The 7992-nt window shown below is 35.9% G+C and overlaps 1 long non-coding RNA gene across 2 annotated transcripts; it reads left to right on the top strand.

Moving 5' to 3' along the window:
- The first annotated feature begins 487 nt into the window (after positions 1-487).
- Positions 488-2787, top strand: LOC127135436 (uncharacterized). 2 transcript variants are annotated; one of them, XR_007808549.1, is made up of 7 exons: positions 488-709; positions 1069-1249; positions 1410-1478; positions 1666-1768; positions 1897-2131; positions 2233-2361; positions 2465-2787. It is a non-coding gene; the product is annotated as an uncharacterized LOC127135436 (long non-coding RNA). The 2 variants fall into 2 exon arrangements; XR_007808550.1 differs by having other exon boundaries at positions 1069-1161.
- Positions 2788-7992: the final 5205 nt, after the last annotated feature.

Here is a 7992-nt window from a genome sequence, read left to right on the forward strand (position 1 = left end):
TATGCTCTTTCATTGAGGACAATGTATGTTTTAAGTGTGGGGGAGAGAACCATTTATTTGTTTTGTTTTCTTTGTTTTGTTTTTAGTTTTTCTCTGTTTTGGTTTTTGTTTTCTTTTTTTTTTTAAATGCATCTTCTTAAAAGCTTTAGGCTATAGTTATTTTGAGTCGAGTTTGCGGAGACTTGGGAAAAATTCACAAGATCGGTATTGTTTTAACACCGTAAGTCTCCTGCATATGGAAATTGAGTTGAATTTTTATTATGTTTTAGCCTTACATTCTCACCCTCTGACAGCTCTTGAGTAGTTTTCCGTTTACTATATATTATTACTCGTTTTTGACCCGCGTGCGACAGCGGATCACCTGGCCAAAGTCAACAAGTTTGAATTGCTCAAACGCGCACTCTACTTCATGAACAATCTCACGTCACTCTACCGGACCTCCACCATGGGCCACCGCGCCAGCCGTCGCCCCCGGCGGTGGTCTCCTAAGATCATAATCGAAGAAATAAATACCATCAACCCTAGCCATTTAAACCCAAATTACACCATGGAAATGTTGATTCAAAGCCCCTGGGATTGGGGCTTTGGTTCCTCTCCTAAAACCCTACCGTTTGTGCACAAGAATTGGAAGAGATCAAGGGAACAAAGAACTCACCGTGACCGGAGATTTTGTCAGAGTCAAGTAAACGCTTATATATCCTTGCCCCTGGTTCGTTTGTCACTTCTCCTTTTCCTTTTGATCCTTGGGAAACAGTTAGAATGGACTCAATGAGTTTGCAATTAACTCACTGAGTTGGGAATTAGTTAGTGAACTAGGGCTCGTTAATTGATTGGTTGAGTAATTAGCTGACTGGTTGTAGCATGTTGTTCCTTAAGTGGGACTGGCCTTGCAAATTGATCTCTAACATGTTGAACAGGTTTCTTTCTATTGCCAATTGTTAGTGATTTATGGGCAATGTTATATCTACCAATGCCTTACAAGCTCAAACATATGTATTCTGATTTCTCTTTGTCTTTCATACAACCCCATTGGTTTTACTGCAAAGTTGCTCATGTTGTCCATTGCAGGATTTGGGAATGAGTGGAGAAAACCATAACAAGAAATTCATTGAACCAAAGTAGTTAACCAACCAAAGGTGCAACTTGGTCATGGCTTGTGAGGTGTTTGTTTTCTCTCATTCTCCTGTTGCAATTCCTACTCCAAATTGGCTAGACATCTTAGGTGATAGTTGATGAATGCTTGGAACAAGTAATGTGAACTAAAGTGCATCATGTTCTTTTAGCCATTAATGGTGAATTGTTTTTGCTAGTTTTTGCAGTAGTCATAATTGTTGATAGATGAAACATCATGGTGTGCTGGGGATCTTTGCCATTATGTATTGCTAAGAATGTTGGCATTGTATTGGCAGGGTTGTTATGGTTTGTTGAACAGGGTGTTGGTGTTGGCATGGTTTTGACATTGCTTGGCACACTGCAAGGTTAGGCTTATGAATTGATGTTGTGATTGGTAGATTCAACTCTAGTTTAGTTTTACTCAGTCATAATGCTTTGGCAGATTAAGTTGAATTAATGATGTGTGGTTTAATTCCAATTTTGTTGACTTGATGATTTTGTAGGCTTTTGTTTAGCTAGTGCAATGATGATGCTTTTGCCTTTCCCTTGTAGGATGTTTGGCTAATGTTTATGCTTGGTTGATGATGAACAAGGATGTGGGTTTTGTGTTTGCAAGTGTTGGTCGTGGTTTAGTTGCAGGGTAACAAGCAATCAGGTAACAGTTCAAATGCAAGCTCACTTGGTTAGTTTTAGGTTTTGTCCTGATAGGGTTTATCAAATGCAGGGTTAGTGAAAATCAATGTAGTGCTTTTGGACTTAGCCTTATGGTGTTTTGAGATACAGGATTGATTTGGCCTTTGGTGCAGTAGGGCAATGGATTGACATGGAATTCTCTGCAGGCCATTTGCTCGCATTTGTTGCATCCAACTTGGTCTAGTCGCACTGCAGATTAGGCTCTCCCTTATTGAATGAAATGTGGTTGGCTTGATGGTTGTATGTAGGGTCTACTCCAGGCTTACCAGCTTATTGCAGAAGAGGATGTTCAAGCATGCTGGAATTACATTCTGATACATCTCAGGTTTGGCTGTACTGTTGCATTTGATTTGTAGATTTGTTCTCAATGATGTTGGTGTTAGTGAACTGACATGCTTGACTATTTGCTATTCCATTCCATGGCAGGTTCGTGGATGGACTAGTGAGATGGATCATTATGAGGCACCATGTCTTATTCCTATTTGAGAATATGCCTGTTGGTTTTTGTAGGCTTCTACAGGATGATGACAGGATGCAAGTGTAAGGCTTGTCATGGTAAAGTTCAAGATCGAATCCAAGTGCATTGTTTTGTCCATTTAGTCAATTTATGTGTAGTATTTGATTGTGTGATTATGATGCTTGGTTATGGTGAATGCAGGACCATGTTTATCAAGGTAGAGTTATGGTTGGCAAGGCAAAAATGACAAAGTCATGGCATGATATGCATGATTTTGAAAATGGGCCAAGTTACTTAGAAATGAAGAAACAAGGCAAAAGCACATCAACATGACCTTTAGATTATGAATCAATGCAAAGTGGGTTAGATTAGGTCTTAGGTGGTCAAAAAAGAGTGAGTTGACTTTGGTCAAAGTTGACCAAAAAGTCAACTGCTGACCAAAGTCAATATTTGGTCAAAGTTGTCAAATTTTGTATTTTTTCATGTAATGGTTTAAATGGTTTGAAATGGATTGAAAATGGTTTTCTGTTTGTATATGTATGCTTGATTTTGAAATGAAATAAACATGACTTGACTTGTAAAATGGAATGAACAAATTACATGGTTTATGGACATAGCTATGACTTGATGAAACAAGGCTACAACTTGAATGATACACCATCCATGGGTTAGTAGACATAACCTCCAATTGGATTATGGTAATAGGTTTTAGTTGCTTGGGCAAACAAAGCCATGAATGCACCAGTAATCCATGTATAAAACAACAAAACTTTGAGACTAAGATGGATTAGATTCAAGACCAATGACCAAGTGACACCAAACCAACATGGACAAAGTATTTGAAGTGATCAGGTGAAATGACATGGATGGGGCCAAGCATGGAAGCTAAGGAACCATAGGCTTGAACCAAGATGGAAGGTTATGAGGGATAAGGATCAAGGTGGTACCAATCAATCAATGAGTGACCAATGGATGAGATTAGGGTTTTATATGGCACCAAATGGAAAGTCAAGCCACAAAGTCCATCAAGACCATTCTTTCCTTGGTTAGGGTTTCATGAAGCATGCCCTTCAACCAAGGTCTTTGGCCCAATTAAGATGCTTCACAAACAAATCCTCAATGGATGAACCCTCCCAATTAGGGTTTTGATGGCTAAGACAAGGCATATTGAAACTCTAAAGGATCCCAATAGCATACTATCAAGAGATAGGATGTTGAAGGCCCCTGAGGATTTCTTAGGTAGCCTCTTGTTGAATCCACACTTCCATCATCAAAAAATTAGGGTTTTGATGGGCCCTGAGCTTTAATGAAAGTCCAAGTCACACCTTCCAAGTTAATAAACAAGCAAATCCTAGCTCCACAAGCCAAGAATTTTGAATCTATGGTGATCCCTTAATTGAGTGAATGATGCTTATGCATGAGTTATTAATGTATGCAACTGATCCCGAAGTCAAGTGGTTGGGTGGAAATATGAAAAGAGGGGGAGGCAAATTTTGGGATACAACAATTACTCACTAAATGTTTCATATGTGACGTGTGTCTTCTTTTTATCATGGCTCTGGTTCTACTAACCCTCTTTGTCTCCCACTACCACAACAAACTTACTTATTATATGAATTGATGGTGTAAAATAAGTTATAAGTTTCATTATTTTGTCCAACATAGTGATTGTCTATATATATTAAACTTATTTAAAATAATTTTATTACGGTTTTTGATAAATAAATTGAATGTGTTTATTTCATTTTTTTAATATCTATATTGTCGTACCCTAAATTTTGTCCGGACATTTTTTGTTCTTTTACCTTTACTGCTTTCGTTCGATATTTTGTATGTAATTAATTGCTTCAAGACAAATTTATTATTAACAGTTCTATTTGGCAAGTTTTCATGTTTCGAACAATTAAAAAGTGTTCTTTTAAAAAATATGTTAAATTCTTATTTTTTTACCATTTTCATTTCCTTTTACTTTGCATGCATGAATAATAATAATAATAATAATAATAATAATAATAATAATAATAATTCCATTTTTTGAATAAATAATAAAATTAATTCCTTGACATTAAAATAAGAAAGTAGAAAATTCACCATTTGTCATTCAAACTTCACAACCTTCATAACTATGTTACAACTCAAGCTTCTAAAATATGCATTTTTATCTAAACATCTAAAATTTGCATTTCATCTCAAATATCTAAACAATTGCATATCATATCAAGTTTCTAAACATTTGCATTTCATTTCAAGTTTCCAAAATTTGCATTTTAATTCAAACTTCTAAAATTTGCATTTCATTTCAAGTTTCTAACCAGTTTCATTTCAACTCAAGTTTCTAAACTTTTCATTTTAATTCAAACTTCTAAACATTACATTTAATTTCAAGTTTCTAAACATTTGCATTTCATTTCAAACTAACTCCTAACTGACTCAACAAACTATGGCTCCACTTTCCATCTATAAAAACCTATCTTCAACCATAACTCAAGGACTTCACTTCACAATTTTGAGATTCATCACTTCTAAAACATCATCTTTAACCTTCACTCTTAAATCATCATCTTCTTAATACACATTCTCCAACCTCTTCCATCATCTTCACCAACTTTCAACTCACCTCCCCCCCCCCCCCCCCCCCACCACACACACAGACACATACCATCAACCTCACACCATAAATCACAACAACTTGAAAAAGACTCCATCAACTTAACCTCCTCAAATCATCTTCACTCTCAAATCATCAGCTTTTATTTCTTCAACCTCCTTCCCCTAACCTCCATTGAATTAACAATAATAGAAACTTAGCAACACAACAACAAATCAAAAGTAAAAAGAAGAAAAAGATTGGTGTAGAACGTTCATCGAACATGATGCGACAACAACAAATGACAACATAACAACAATAAATATGTAGCAGAAAAATCAAATGGAAAAAGAAAAAGAAGAATTTGTTGCACTCTCTAACTGGCGTATTCACACCTCCTTCATTGCACAATCGTCGCGCAAACAGTAACCATGCGCGTTTCTGATCATCCTCTTCCCTTTCCAGACGGATTCGTCAAATTGAACAACCATAATCACGTAAAATTGATGGCGTTGCCGCTTGGTAATATCTCCTTCTTTCCATTAATATTTCTTTATTTTGTGTGAGTGAAAGTTGAAGAGTAAAATTTGTGATTAGATTTGATTTATGAAAAAAATGGAGGAGGGTGTTTTTAAGTAGAAGAAGAAAGAGAGGTTGTTTTAGTTTCACGATAAGGGAGATGTTTCTTTTATTTGTTTTTCATTTTATTTTAAATAAAGGGGTCCATGTGGCGCCACCCCATTGGTTGTTAGATTTAAACATGTACAAGACTCCTAATTGGGTCCACATGGTCCCTCCTTAGATAGCCATCATATTTTGATCATGTACAAGACTCCTAAATTGGGTCCACATGGTCCCTCCTTAGATAGCCATCATATTTTGATCATAAGGCCTAGAATGCTTTCATCTTGATTGCGTCATGAGATTGGATCAAGACCGTCTGATCTTCATCAAACGGTCAGGAGAGTCCAATATGTATTTTCTGTTTTGTCTTTACTTGTTTGCTTATTGGGCTTGAATCTTTGGGCCCTACTATTTGCTTAACAAGATATCCCCATTTTGTTGTTTTACCCTATTTTTATTTTTATTTTATTATTATTTCTTATTGAGCCAAGATCTGGGTCCTACAAATTACTCATGCATACTCCATTTGTTTACTGCTTGCACCTCCTTTTTTTTATCTTGTTTTTTTATCTTTTTTTTGTGTTTTTAATCTTGTTAATATTTTTATCATTTAATCTTCGACCATAGATTTTGGAAATGTATTTTGAGTATATTAGCACTTTAAAAAAATATAATAATAGGGTCGTTTAAATGTCGTAGTTAGACGAGCATTTGTCTTCCGCATACTAATGACGATATTTAAGTATTCACTATTATTTTCAGAAATAAAATAGGATTAAAAAGGAAAATTGGGTGCACACCATTTTTATCCTCGAGTAATCGAAACTAAGGTGTACACTTTGTTCAAACCGATTACTCGTCTTCTGCTAAAACTTTTCTTAATAAAAAATTAGATTAAAAAAGGAATATTGGGTGCACACCATTTTTATCCTCGAGTAAACGAATGCTAGGTGTATGTTTCGTTCTAATTTGAATAGTCGTCTTCCACTTAAAAATAATCCAACCAATCAAACTTTATTTTTTTCGCTCGTGCGCAGCCTAGAAATTTCAAATCAATGTTTACCGCCCATGTGTGAATCCATTTTCAAACAATGAGACGTTTACCTCCCAAGCATAAATCTTTTTTATCAAATATCGTTTATCGCTCAAGTGCAAGTCTTTTTCAATCAATGAGTCATTTTTCCTCCCAAGCGCGATTAAACTCATTTTCACAATTCAATCAACCAACAAGCAAACATTTTCTACCCAGAACTATGTAGCTTTGAGTTCCCCATTGCACATGGGGATACCCTAATTAAAAAAATCCCTATCTTTCTTTTTTGTAAATATGTCGTAATAATTAGGAGAAATCTAAAATATTGTAACGTTAACACCCTTATTCGCAAAACTGATTAGACGGTTCTCGTTGGTTACAACGGATGTCGTGGGGTGCTACTACCTTCCATGCGCATAATCAACTTTCGAACCTGAATTTGGTTGTGATGACCATATACATACAAAATAAACTTCGGTGGCAACTTCGTTATTATTCGGGCGTTCACTCGCTCGAGTATATTTTGCGTCGCGACAGGTGGCGACTTCATTGGGGAAATGAATTTTAGAGGGTCAAGCCTAGTGCAATTAGTTTTTCATATATGTTAGCTTTATTTATATTTCTTCTTGTGTTTTTTTCTTACTATCTTGATTGGAAAATGTTGTTTGAGTGAAAATATATAACCAAGCTTTGAGAAAAAACCTTAAGCTTAAGAATGGATATTGCATAGTGTTGGCCCCCAAGGTGTACATATTGTATGTTTAGCATGAATACTCTACCTAGAGTAAATCTTTTCCGCGAATCTCGTCATAAAATGGCTAGCCCGTTGCATGGCAAAGTTCTGGCTAAGGCCTGTGACTCTTGGAACCTTTTAAAATTGTTTTGAGTATGGAGGTTGCATAGTGTTGGGCCCCAAGGTGTACACCTTTTATGGTTGAAATGAAGACTCCTCCTAAAAGAGATATTTTTCGCGAATCTCGTCATAAAATGGTTATCTCACTGCATGGCAATGTTCTGGCTAAGGTATATGACTTTATGACCCCTTTATCAAAATCCTTAGAGCTAACCCTTATGAGTGGTTTGAGTAGTATATACTTAGAACCATCATGTCATAAGGAGCCTTCCTATATAGGTTGCTCTGTCACATAATTACCCATGTTCCTTCTGCATCCATACATGATATACCATTACATTTTCATAAAGATCATTTTCTATATAAAAAATATATTCATGCAACCGCATTCATCAGCATGCATGAACATTTTTTCACAAAAAAAAAACATCCCACCTTTTTTAATAACCAGCAAACTGATTCCACAACACTCGCTTGGAATTCGAAACGACTCTAAGAGAACCATAGACGAACTTCAGCATCACCAAGAAATATTAAGAGAGAATGCTAACTATTTGAAATCCAGATGGTTAAGGTCTTGGAAGTCTTGCAAGCTTTAAAAAAGCGAGAAAACCACCCTTCACCAACTGTTG

This window comes from Lathyrus oleraceus, chromosome 4 (assembly GCF_024323335.1).
Source record: "Lathyrus oleraceus cultivar Zhongwan6 chromosome 4, CAAS_Psat_ZW6_1.0, whole genome shotgun sequence".
Lineage (NCBI taxonomy): Eukaryota > Viridiplantae > Streptophyta > Magnoliopsida > Fabales > Fabaceae > Lathyrus > Lathyrus oleraceus.